Source organism: Ricinus communis, chromosome 7 (genome assembly GCF_019578655.1).
Source record: "Ricinus communis isolate WT05 ecotype wild-type chromosome 7, ASM1957865v1, whole genome shotgun sequence".
Taxonomy (NCBI): domain Eukaryota; kingdom Viridiplantae; phylum Streptophyta; class Magnoliopsida; order Malpighiales; family Euphorbiaceae; genus Ricinus; species Ricinus communis.
This window is the reverse complement of record NC_063262.1, coordinates 15,828,629-15,841,693: the sequence shown is the minus strand read 5'-3', so window position 1 is coordinate 15,841,693 and position 13,065 is coordinate 15,828,629. Positions and strand designations below refer to the sequence as shown.

The following is a 13,065-nucleotide window of genomic DNA, read 5'->3' as shown; positions in this document are numbered from 1 at the left end:
TATGTTATTTAGTCTGAAATAAGGTGTGAGAAGTTTAAATTAATTAACTAATGCTTATGAATGCAAATAAAGGAACAACAGCAACTGTCAATCGAAAGACAACCGTAACAAAGAAGCAAACCCAAAAGGGATCTAAGTGATGGAATTCTAAGGTTGATTTTATAAACTGCCAATCTTACTACCCGTGCCTAAATCCTAAATCGTACTCCGCTCCCCTCTCGAGCTCACTGAGTTCCTAAATCTGCACTAACCTAATGGAATCTCTTCCTATCATATTACTACATATTAGCATTAAGCGTGATTTAGAACTATTAAGAGTTGTTAATTCTTAATCCGGCGAGTGAATTAACCTTATCTCTAAGTATTAACTACTTCTTACTATTTAATTTCCAATTATAAAAAGCATTTCTCAATGTTAAGAAACAACCCAAAAGACAATTAATTTAACGTCTCAAATTAATTGAATCAAATTTTATTACTAAACAGTAAGAAGATTACAAAAATGGCAGATAAAAATCCAATATTTAAACACAAACCATCAACAAAGATAAACCCTAATGGGTTCGGCAGTCCTAGCTACTCATAATGAAAGAAACAAATACAAAAGGAAATAAATAACAGAAAAGAAAATGGAACATATAACCGCTCTTCTATCGATCGGAGTGGGAATGTCGCAAGTGCCAATTCTGAAACTAGCCTTAAGTATGGATCTCGGATGTCGGTCAATCGTCTAGAAACTTCAATCTTTGCTTGAATCCTCCAAATCAATCCTTTGAACTGACGTTGGTCTCCCAAAATGTCAAGAATAGAGGTGCAGTATGAGGGTCGCGCTGCAGAAAGAAGTTCGAAATCCGGTTTAACCTCGTCTCATTTTACGTGCGCCTACTTATAGGCAGAAGTGCCCTAGCCCGTGCCACGACCCATGCAAATATGCACGGCCCGTGTTATAGCCCGTGCAATGGCCCGTGCAAATATGCATGGCCCATGCAACGGGCAAGGGAGGCCGTGCAAATGTGCATGGCCGTGCAATTGCCCGTGCGAAGGCCTCGAATTGCGTGCTTATCAAGGAATCAACTCCGACAAACATCTAATATGCGTAAGTCATCCATATAGCTTGGTTTCTGCCCGAAAATCAATCAATTTCCCATTAATGAGTCCGAAATCTTGAAAAGCTCATAAACATACCAAAGTGCGATCAAACAGGAATAAATATGACTTAAATACATGAATAAACGACTGATAAACAATCAATAAATATGCATAGAATCATCTTCATCAAACTACCCCACACTTAAGTGTTTGCTTGTCCTCAAGCAATCAAAAACTCGCTCATCAAACAAATACCAAATAACTCAATCAAATACTTTGTAGGAGGTTAGCTCAAAACAAGTCTCAAAACTCCGTGACGAATTTCCTTAAAATCCCCAAATCACTAAATCCTTGAGACAGAGAACAAAGTTAATAAAGATGCTACAATTAAAATGATAAACCATCCAAACTGAGAACTCGAGAACCATGCCTTACAAGATGTCATTCAAAACACACAAGTGTATATAGGTGAAAAGAATATCGCCTAGCTCTCAACGCAAAAGTACAGAAAAAGGTGCTTACCATAAGCTTGCTTATAGATCCGATCTCCACTATTGTGAAATAATCAATAAACATGATAAAAGGGTCTTGAGCCAGGTTGTAATGGGGTTAAGGTAGGGTACAGAGAAATATGGAAAGTGAAAGTTGCTGGAAAATTATGCAGGTAATGCAAGAATATAGCCAAGGATCAGATGCTGTACCAAAATTGAACACTAAGTTGCTCTAATAATAAGATGATGCTCTAAAATAATTTTTTTTTTATTTTTTTATTTTCTTATTTTTTTATTTTTTTTATTTTCTTATTTTTTTTATTTTTTTATTCTTTTATTTTTTTATTTTTTTATTTTTTTATTTTTTTAAACTCCTGCAACAACAGATAACGCATGATGAAGTAATACAATGCTCAATCAGAGTATTAAAATGATATTTACCATTTGGATTGAAGGGAGCATCTACAAAAAATCTAGTAACTTAGTGAATATATGCAAATTGATCCAAAATGAAATGCAGCATAAACGTACATAATTTCCAGCAATAATGGTAGAAAGAATGGTAGAATGGACAAAAATGATAAAATGAGTGTCAGAGGTGAATTACAATGAAAGAAAAAGGTTAAGGCTCAAAATGGTTTCACTAAGGGAAAAACAGGGTTAGGCTTTTGGCCAAATTGTGTAATTCCTAAGTGCCCAAATCATCTCATGATTAAAAAAAATTCATTTAATCTCAAAAGTCATCACAAAGCAAGTTCTAGAAGCAAAAATTATGCACCATGCTCACTAATCAAAAACAGAAGGAGCATAAAAGCCTCACCATTTGAGTGGGATAAAATTGCATGAATTCTCAAACCAAAGTTTAAACAATCAAACAATCTAATAAGCATCAATATTAACAGTGTTCTATATCCAAGATAAAGTAAAATGAAAAAATTAAGGAAAAACACCAGTTTTACCTAGCTAGATTGAAACTAAGAGATTCGTTCATTACCTTGTTTCAACAAGATTCGATAAAAAAAAAAACTATACGGGTATCCATTCAAAAGAGAAGAATTATCAACTACTGGATTAAAACAAAACTCAAGATAAGGACAGTAAGAATGAATGGACTCAATCAATAAGGGAAATGAAAGCAGGATAAAAACACCAGAAACAAAATTGGTACCTGCACAAAAATAAGGTACCTACCCCACACTTGAGAAAAACACTGTCCTCAGTGTGAACAAGGTAGGCACTCCAAAAAGAAATAAAATACGCACAAAGAAGAAAATTATGGGAGTCCATAAAAGAAACTGGAAAATAAAAGGAAAATAAGACAACAGAAAGAGATAAAAACTAGAAAGTCTACTGGATACTGCCCTTGATGTGTGCTTTAACACTCCAAAATATGTTAGTCCTCAAAATTACGTACGAGCATCGAGTAGGCTAACTCCTGCAAAACTCAAGAATAAACACATCCCAAGCAACATCTAGTAAAAGGTTCAATAAAATAGAATCTCCTCAAAATAAAACACACTAAGGCACTGTACCTATCGATGCAGTCTAGCACTAATGGCGAGTATCAAGGTCGTATTCCTCGGGAAAGTGAAAGCCCAGAGTTACTCCTTTATTCTTTGTTATATTAACCTAAAATGAGTGATGAATAATTTCTAAACTAACTAATAGCTACAAGCTAAGTTCTAAGGGAGATGCAGGAGTAATTGATAACTAAAATAACCAAGACAAGAAAGCAAACCCAAAGGGAACCTAAACTAGTTGGCAATCAAACAAATGGTAAAGGATTGGTGAGTCTAATTATGCTACTCGTGGATGAATTCTTAACCGAATTCGATTTCTCTCTCGAGATAACCGAATTCCTAAATCTAATAACCTAAAGTTGGAATCTCTTCCTAACGATTGATTCTTAAATTAGCATTAAGCTTTAATCCGCCTCTATTAAGCTTTGTTAATTCTTAATCCGGCTAGTTAATTATCCTTATCTCTAAGCGATTATTAACCAGTTCTTGCTATTCAAAATTCCAATTGCCAAATGGACTTCTCAATCAAACAAAGCAATCTAAACACATAATTCACAACGTCTCATGAATAATGCATTACCTTATTAATACTGAAAGCAAGAAGAATATAAAACTAACCCAAACAATCCAACAATATAATACTAAGCCAACATAGTAAAGAAATCCCAACGGATTTAATCAATCTAGCTAATTATGTTCATTATCAAAATCCACAAGAATTCAATTACAACAATGAGTAAAGGTAGAGAAACCCGATTACACCCTTGGATGAGAGTAAACAGCCCCAATTCCTCTTGCTCGAATTGAATCGATTCTTGCTCCTCTTGCTCGATTTGATAACCAGTCAACGAACCTCGCCCAATCTTCAATCTTTGAAGGGAATCCGATTGAAACCTTGATCCAAGTCTCCTTTTCCCTTGGTTCCAGCTCAGAAAACCCTTAGAGAGAGAAATATTAGGGTTTGGGACGTTCTCCCTTGCTCTCCCTCTTTCTTTCCTCTCTTCTTTCTTTTAATTAATTCCCCCTGTCGCCGCCAACACGGCCGTGTTGATGCCTGTGTTCCCAACACGGGCTGGTGTTTATGCCCGTGTTACTCTTTGTGGACGTGCTCCCTAATAACTTCCTTTTCTTTGATGTTTGATGTACCCAACACTACCGTTGGTGGGCGAGTTGAAATCAACACGGCCATGTTCAGCTTCCTCATGTGCCTACTTAGCTTGTTTCGGCAGCTTTGATGTCCAATTATGCTCCAATTATTCCCTTTATCATTCTTTGACTTTTTTTGGACCTAATGCACACAAACAGACGCATAGGGTGAGTATTGGGACCAATTCACATCCAAATGTCCATAAAATCATTTTTAGAAACCTCATTTAGATGTGTGTATTTTACGCACATCAAATAACCCCACACTTAGCTCATTGCTTGTCCTCAAACAATCAAAAGTAAAATAAGAAAAATAAACCACTAAGGAACAACACTTAAACTGACAGACAAGCTATAGAGCTCCTGCACATATCCTTAACAAGTGTAAGTCAAACAAAAAGAAACGAAGCAATCAATTCAAGTATCAGAACCAAGATGCCAATAATTCGCAAAATACTGTCTCAACAAAATTATTCAGAACCAACTCCTCACCAGATTCACTCTAAATCACTCAAAGTGTTTAAAGGGTAGTGCTTAATCGCTTAATGCATCAACTACTGCCTTACTTACTATATGCTTGCTCTTAAATCCTACTCCTACCATTTATGGAGAGTCAACAACTATGTCAAGAGGTCTTTATAAGGGTTGTAATGGAGATTAGGTAGGGGTAGGTAAATTTGGTCAGAGTTGAACCTATGGTGTTCTGCAATGAAATACATGACCTGCACACAAGTCACAATGATCACAAGGGGTAAGCAATGGACAATAGTCCAAGGTGGGAAATAGGAATTAAGTCAAAATGTTTAGCTCACTTACTTTCTTTCTTTTCATCACCCTTCCCTCTTATTCTTCTTCTTATTATTTTTTTCTTCTTTTTTTTCTTATTTTAAGGGAAGAACATTTACATAATAGAGTGAATTTCTTTTGGATTGAAGAAAGCTGCTACAAGATTCCACACTATTCCCAAGACAAAAATTCCCAATAAAAACAACTCATATGCAAAATCATAACCCAAAGCAGAATAAAACTAAGTGGTAATGGAATATGATAAAAAAAATGGTGAAAGAAGGGGTTATCTACATAATCAATAAACGAATGAAGGCTATTTGGCTAGAATGAAAAACCTAAGTGCCTCTATCATACTGATAAGCATCATACTACACATGTTTTCATGCCCGATTGTTCACATTTTTATGCATGATTATCCCGTTTTATGCTAGAATCACCTGTCTTTTGTTTCCCTTTTCGTTTCAGGTCATTTTCAAAGGACACCATCAGTAATCGAGGGAAATACGTGTGATTACGGAGCAAAATCCATCAAATTAGGCGAGAACAAGCACCCCGAGGGTTGAGCACGGCCTGGACTCCGGCCGTGCTGAATTATCAAGAGGCTATCCCCAATTGTGCCATTTCAAAGACGACTTCAGAAGCCACCACGGCCTCCAAACATGGCCTGTGGTGGATCAAGACCGCCACGGCCTGTGGTGGCTCAAAGACAACAGATTAGATTCAAAGACACTGACTCCTACCGCGTCAATCAACTATATAGGCGATTTTGAATTCTAATTGAAGAGGACGATTTTTGGACTCAATTCCAAGACACACACTTAATCAAATATTTCCTATACCTCAATTGTAGACCTGGATAGATCAATTTTCATCAATTGAAGGGGGGATTCCAGTTATTCCAACATCGAATTGAAGATCAAGACAAACTTTGGGAGCATTCAAGAGGCAACTAGGGTTTGAGATTTTGAATTTGCAAATTTAGGGTTTCTCATTCAGCTTGAAAGAGAAGGGTGTACATACCTTTAATTTGTTTTTCCTTATTTTGTTCTTTAATTGCTTTGACTATGAACATGAGCAGCTAGATCTTTTGAATTTATTAGGGTTCACCTTTGTTGATGGATTATGCTTAATTGTTAGTTTTTTATAATTGTCATTCTTGCAATCTTCTTGCTATTCAGTAATAAAAGTTTGATGCAGTTAATTTGAGACGTTGGATTAATTGTTTATTAGGTTGTTTCTTGACATTGAGAAATGCTTGTTACAATTGGATTTTGAATAGTAAGGACTGGTAGTTAACACTTAGAGATGAGGTTGATTTACTCGCCGGATTAAGAACTAACAACTCTTAATAGTCTTAAATCATACTTAATGCTAATTTGTAGTAATCTGATAGGAAGAGATTCCATTAGGTTAGTGCAGGTTTAGGAATCCGGTAAGCTCGAGAGAGGAACCGGGATTCAATTCAGGATTTAGGCACGGGTAAGCAAGATCAGCAATCCATAAAATTCATCTTTAGAATTCCATCACTTAGGCTCCCTTTTGGATTTATTTCTCTCTTTACAATTGTCCATTGTTGTCCTTCATTTACTTAATTGCACTCATAACCATTAGCTGGTATGTTAGAACTTTCACACTCTATTTCAGACTAGATAACATAGCAAGTAGTAGTAACTCTAGGTTCACCCGATTTCCAGGGAGACGACCTTAATACTCACTAGTGCTAGGCTGCATCGGTAGGTTCACTGCCTTAGGTGTAGGTTGCATAAAGAGCCCATCACATACCAAAGTGTTAAACTCTCCTTGTGGCCTTTATAAGCATTACCGAGCAAGTTCTAAAAGTAAAGACAGTAATTGGCACTCTCAACAAGAAATAAATACAAGCATATAAAGTGTATGCTTACAATTTAGGCTCAATTTCTCACAAGTGTGCTTTTGAGTAGGTTCCAAAGAAAAATCATCAAAACAGAATTAAATAAACCAAAGCAACTTATTGCAAAACTCAAACTAAATAACTTACATTCTTCCGCAAAACTCAACACTATCAGTTTTACCTGATCACATGGACATAAACAGGATTTCAAAAGCAAGTCAACAGTAAAAGCATAGAAACAAAGTGAAAAATTTTCAAAATTTTACAAAAATTGCACAAAGAATAAACAAATAACTAAGATGGGATAAATATCACCCACCCCACACTTGAAGGACACATTGTCCCTAGTGTACAAAATATAAAAAATGAAAAAGGAAAAAGAGCTAATACCGCCCTGACTATGGCTCCAGAGTGAAAAGAGGTGCATCGTCAGGAAATATCAGGGCGTTGGCTAGTCTGTGGTAGAGGAGTGGCTGCAAATAATAAAATGAAGAATTAAAATCGAAACTGAAACAAAAATTAAATAAAATATGAAAACTAAAACTAATAAAATGTTTCAAAACAAAAGATTAAAATATTAGAGATTAAAGATAAAAATTGGGGTGCCTCCCAAAAGCACTTCTTATTTATGTGATGAGTCTTCTTAGCTGGACTCATGGTGAAAAGCAAATGGGCGTGATCAACGACCATCCATCCTTCTTCCAAGCAAATGGCTTCAAGTATCCGCTTAGAGGGATAATCGTCAATTTTCTTTTCCCGACTATCAACCAAGCTGCCAGTATGATGGGCAAGACTCGCTCCTCGTATAATTGCATGTAGTCATGATGCTCTAGGGGCTTTTCCAATTTGAAAGCTGAAGTTTCACCAATTGGAAGGATCGACGGTTGGGCAATTTCTTCAGGAACTTCGATGGTTTTCTCTAGTCCTTGGCTTGGTTCACTTGCTAGAAGAAACTCGAGCTCCTACAAGACTTCTTCATTGGATAACTCGTGCTCATCTTCCATCATCGAAAGGACTTGTGGAAAATCCACCAAAAATTCCTCTAACTACAACTCAGCATCATCAACTGTACGTTCCTGTTGGTAGTCTTTCAAAGGGATCATGTTTGCATCTTCCTTTTCTGGTTCTATCTCCATGTTCAAATAGTCGTCCTGCACAGAAGCATCATCGTCAAACATAATAGATAACCTAGAAAAATTCTCACCTAAACGCAAAGTGACGGCGCTCAAGTGTTCCTCGGATTCAGTAGCGTTTGATGGAGTTCCCAATTGCTCTTCAGCTAGTAACTTGAAGATTAGGCCTACTTGATGCTCTATGTTCTTAATCGAGGCTTGTTGATCTTCAAGTATCCTCTCTGTTTGTTGGAATCTATCCTCAAGACTTGCAATAAACCTCATCCTCAGCTCCTCTGACACTAACTCTTCACCTTGAGTTGATGGTGCAAGATTAGGCTACTGAAATTCTAGTGGTTCTTGGCCATCTAAGCTCCATCCAAAAGGTGAATGAATGCTCAACTCTTGATTGTAGGTGCTTCCATACGAGTCATTTGGCCAACTTCCCGTATAATTCACTTGTTCATAGTTATAAGAACAATGAGCAACATCACTATAAAATGGACAATCATTACTCAAATGTAAACCACAACCAAATTCATAAAAAACTTGAGATGAAAGTATAGGAGTGGAGAGTTGATCGGTAGCCCTGCAAAACGATTCCACTCGAGCTTCTAAAGATGCATGGGTATCCAAATTTTTAGCACTCTCTTGGTTCCTAATCCCATTTTCCAATGTGTCATACAAAGAGTTTGAATTTAGCATTGAACCTCTTTATCATCCACTATCTGAATCATAAACTTAAGTAAATAAATATGTACAAATAAAATAAAATAAACATAAAAATAAAAATAAAAATCATAAAATAATAAGAAAGAAAAGAAAGAAGAAAATGGCTAAATTAACAAATAGCAAATTTCACTCTAGTTTTCAAACATTCCCCGGCAACGGCGCCAAAAACTTGATGTGTGCTACTTGTGTTAGCTATAATCTAAGGCAGTGTACCTATCGATGCAGTCTAGCACTAATGGCGAGTATCAAGGTCGTATTCCTCAGGAAAGTGAAAGCCCAGAGTTACTCCTTTGTTCTTTGTTCTATTAACCTAAAATGAGTGATGAATAATTTCTAAACTAACTAATAGCTACAAGCTAAGTTCTAAGGGAGATGCACGAGTAATTGATAACTAAAATAACCAAGACAAGAAAGCAAACCCAAAGGGAACCTAAACTAGTTGGCAATCAAACAAATGATAAAGGATTGGTGAGTCTAATTGTGCTACTCGTGGACGAATTCTTAACCAAATTCAGTTTCTCTCTCTCGATAACCGAATTCCTAAATCTAATAACCTAAAGTTGGAATCTCTTCCTAACGATTGATTCTTAAATTAGCATTAAGCTTTAATCCACCTCTATTAAGCTTTGTTAATTCTTAATCTGGCTAGTTAATTATCCTTATCTCTAAGCGATTATTAACCAGTTCTTACTATTCAAAATTCCAATTGCCAAATGGACTTCTCAATCACACAAAGCAATCTAAACACACAATTCACAACTTCTCATGAATAATGCATTATCTTATTAATATTGAAAGCAAGAAGAATACAAAACTAACCCAAACAATCCAACAATATAATACTAAGCCAACATAGTAAAGAAATCCCAATGGATTTAATCAATCTAGCTAATTATGTTCATTATCAAAATCCACAAGAATTCAATTACAACAATGAGTAAAGGTAGAGAAACCCGATTACACCCTTGGATGAGAGTAAACAACCCCAATTCCTCTTGCTCGAATTGAATCGATTCTTGCTCCTCTTGCTCGATTTGAAAACCAATCAACGAACCTCGCCCAATCTTCAATCTTTGAAGGGAATCCAATTGAAAGCTTGATCTAAGTCTCCTTTTCCCTTAGTTCCAGCTCAGAAAACCCTTACAGAGAGAAATATTAGGGTTTGGGACGTTCTCCCCTGCTCTCCCTCTTTCTTTCCTCTCTTCTTTCTTTTAATTAATTTCTCCTGTCGCCGCCAACATGGCCGTGTTGATGCCCGTGTTCCCAACACGGGCTGGTGTTTATGCTCGTGTTACTCTCTCTGGGCGTGCTCCTTAAGAACTTCCTTTTCTTTGATGTTTGATGTACCCAACACAGCCGTGTTGGTGACCGTGTTGGGAACACGGCCATGTTCAGCTTCCTCATGCGTCTACTTAGCTTGTTTCGGCAGCTTTGACGTCCAATTATGCTCCAATTCTTCCCTTTATCATTCTTTGACTTCTTTTGGACCTAATGCACACAAACAGACGCATAGGGTGAGTGTTGGGACCAATTCACATCCAAATGTCCATAAAATCATTCTTAAAAACCTCATTTAGATGTGTGTAATTTACGCACATCAATGTCCAAAAATTCAAAAAGCATAAATAGATTCGAGAATGCCTCCTGAAGGCGCTTCTTTTTGTTCGAGTCGTCTAGCTAGACTCTGCAGCAGCATTCCTGCATCGTGGGCAAATTGAGGTGGTGGGCTCAAAGTAAGTTGGGGCTCGAGGCATATAAGCGCAATGAGAAAGTCCGATGTGTGCGGTAGATGACCAAGGAGGTGCTCTCTGTACCGATTTGGGATGTCCATTCATCCACTCCGAATTCCGGCTAAGTGACCTGTCAAAAACAAACTTGCAACTACCCTCTCGGGTCTATCATAGCACAAAGTCTCAAATTGATACAAGTTGTTTTCTTCAGATGAATAAAACATATTAACAGGGAAAGAAACATGTATAGCGTCATCCATTTGTACATCCTGTGGTTGTTTATTACATGCAGGACCAATTTCATCAATACTATAAATGGCATGAACATGGTCGGTGGAAGAACTGTCAAATGGGGGTAAACTAAAAGTAACACAGTCATCCCCTATATTAAGTTCTAACTTCCCCTCAAATACGTCTATTTTAGCTCTAGCTGTGGCAAGGAAAGGTCTCCCCAAAATCAATGGTACACCATGCTCATTATCCATATTCATAACCACAAAGTCCATAGGAAATATGAACTTATCTACCTTGACTAGCACATTCTCCACAATTCTCCTAGGAAGCTTAACAGAACGGTTAGCTAATTGAATGCACATCCTAGTGGATTTTGCCTCTCCCAAACCTAGCTTATTGAACAAACTAGTAGGCATGACATTTATGCTAGCCCCCAAATCAGTTAATGCACCATCAATGCATAAATTACCTAAAGTGCAAGGAATAGTGAAACTCCCTGGATCATGATGTTTCTCTGGCAACTTACTTTGAAACACCGCTGAGCACTCCTCGTTAAGCTGAACATAGGCTACCTCCTCCAATCTAAGTATGTCCTTTAAGAACTTGGCATACTTCGGTATCTGCTCCAATGCATCAATAAAAGGCAAGTTAATATGTAGTTGTCTAAAAATATCTAAAAACTTATTGAACTGCTCTTTCGCCTCTGCTTGTTTGACTCTAGCAGGATAAGGAATCTTAGGTTGATATTCTCTGACTGGAATTGATTTCACCTTTTGTCTCTCAGGTTCCCTAACCTTACTGCTCGCCTCAACCTGCACATCAATAGTGGAGTAGTTAAAAACAAGCTTAGAAGGAGCTGAAACTAACTTACCTGAACGCAAAATGATGGCATTCACGTGCTCCGTCGGGTTAGACTCAGTGATGCTAAGGAGCGCTCCTTCTTGCCTCTCAGACAACATCTTAGAGATTTGGCCAATCTAGGTCTCCAAGTTCTAAATCGAGGCCTGCTGGTTCCTAAGTGCACTATCAGTTTGCTGGAACCTCATCTCCGTAGATGTTACAAACTTCATCATAAGCTCCTCTAAATTTGATTTCTTTTCTAGTGGAGGAGGAGCTTGTGCAGGCACAGCTGACTGTTGCTATGGCTGCTGATGAAGTCTCTGAAAACTAGATGGACCCTGAGCATTATTGTTCCTCTAATTGAAGTTGGGATGATTGCGCCACCTAGGGTTGTATGTGTTGCTGTAAGGATCGTTCTGCTGCCTTAAGGCATTCCCCATATAGTCAACCTGCTCAACATCAGAAGACATAGCAGAAACAGATGGAAAAGTAGATGAAGATGAAGCAAACATACTTCCCGCAAGATCAGCTTTGCAATCAGAAAAGTGCCACCATAAAACTCGCAGCCCAACATTCACGCATGAACCCAAGATCCTGAGTTGGTTAATCTTCTTGGTCAGAGCTCCACCGAGCTCGCCAAGGCTGTAGAATCTATTTGGTTAACCACTCCTTGTCTTCCTGGTCGGCTCTAGAGGATTGCCAACGATAATTGTTCATGGCCATTTCCCTTATCAAATTCCCGAGCCCGCCGCCTTAATCGCTTAGCGCCCCACATTGCAGCATCCACCATCTCGTCGTAAGGTTCAACCCGCTGTAGAAGGTTTGAACCTGCATCCATACTAGCAATCCGTGATGTGGGCAGCATCTCAAAAGGTCTTTAAACCTCTCCCATGCATCGTACATGCTTTCATCATCAAATTGCACAAAAGAAGATATGTCATTTCTAAGTTTAGCAGTTTTAGCGGGAGGAAAATACTTATATAAAAAATTTTCAGCCAACGCCTTCCAGGTAGTAATTGTTTGCTGTGGAAGAGATTGCAACCATCTCTTGACTCTGTCCCTCAAGGAAAATGGAAACAATCTCAGCCGAATGGCGTCATCGGTTGTTCCATTTATCTTGGATGTGTCACAAATCTCCAAAAAGTTAGAGATATGAGCATTGGGATCCTCGCTGGGCAATCCTCCAAACTGCACGCTCTGCTGGATCATCTGGATGACATTGGCTTTTATTTCAAAGTTGTTAGCCGCTACAGCAGGTCTGACTATACTAGTTTTCATCCCATCCAAAGATGGTCGAGCAAACTCGTACATCATTGATAAGCATCATACTACACATGTTTTCATGCCCGATTGTTTACATTTTTATGCATGATTATCCCGTTTTATGCTAGAATCACCTGTCTTTTATTTCCTTTCTCGTTTCAGGTCATTTTCAAAGGACACCATCAATAATCGAGGGAAATACGTGTGATTACGGACCAAAATCCATCAAATTGGGTGAGAACTAGCACC

The 13,065-nt window shown here is 37.8% G+C and overlaps 1 non-coding gene across 1 annotated transcript; it reads left to right on the top strand.

The window, feature by feature from the left end:
- The first annotated feature begins 12,397 nt into the window (after positions 1-12,397).
- LOC125370757 lies at positions 12,398-12,504 on the top strand. The gene has a single exon (XR_007216860.1). It is a non-coding gene; the product is annotated as a small nucleolar RNA R71 (small nucleolar RNA).
- Positions 12,505-13,065: the final 561 nt, after the last annotated feature.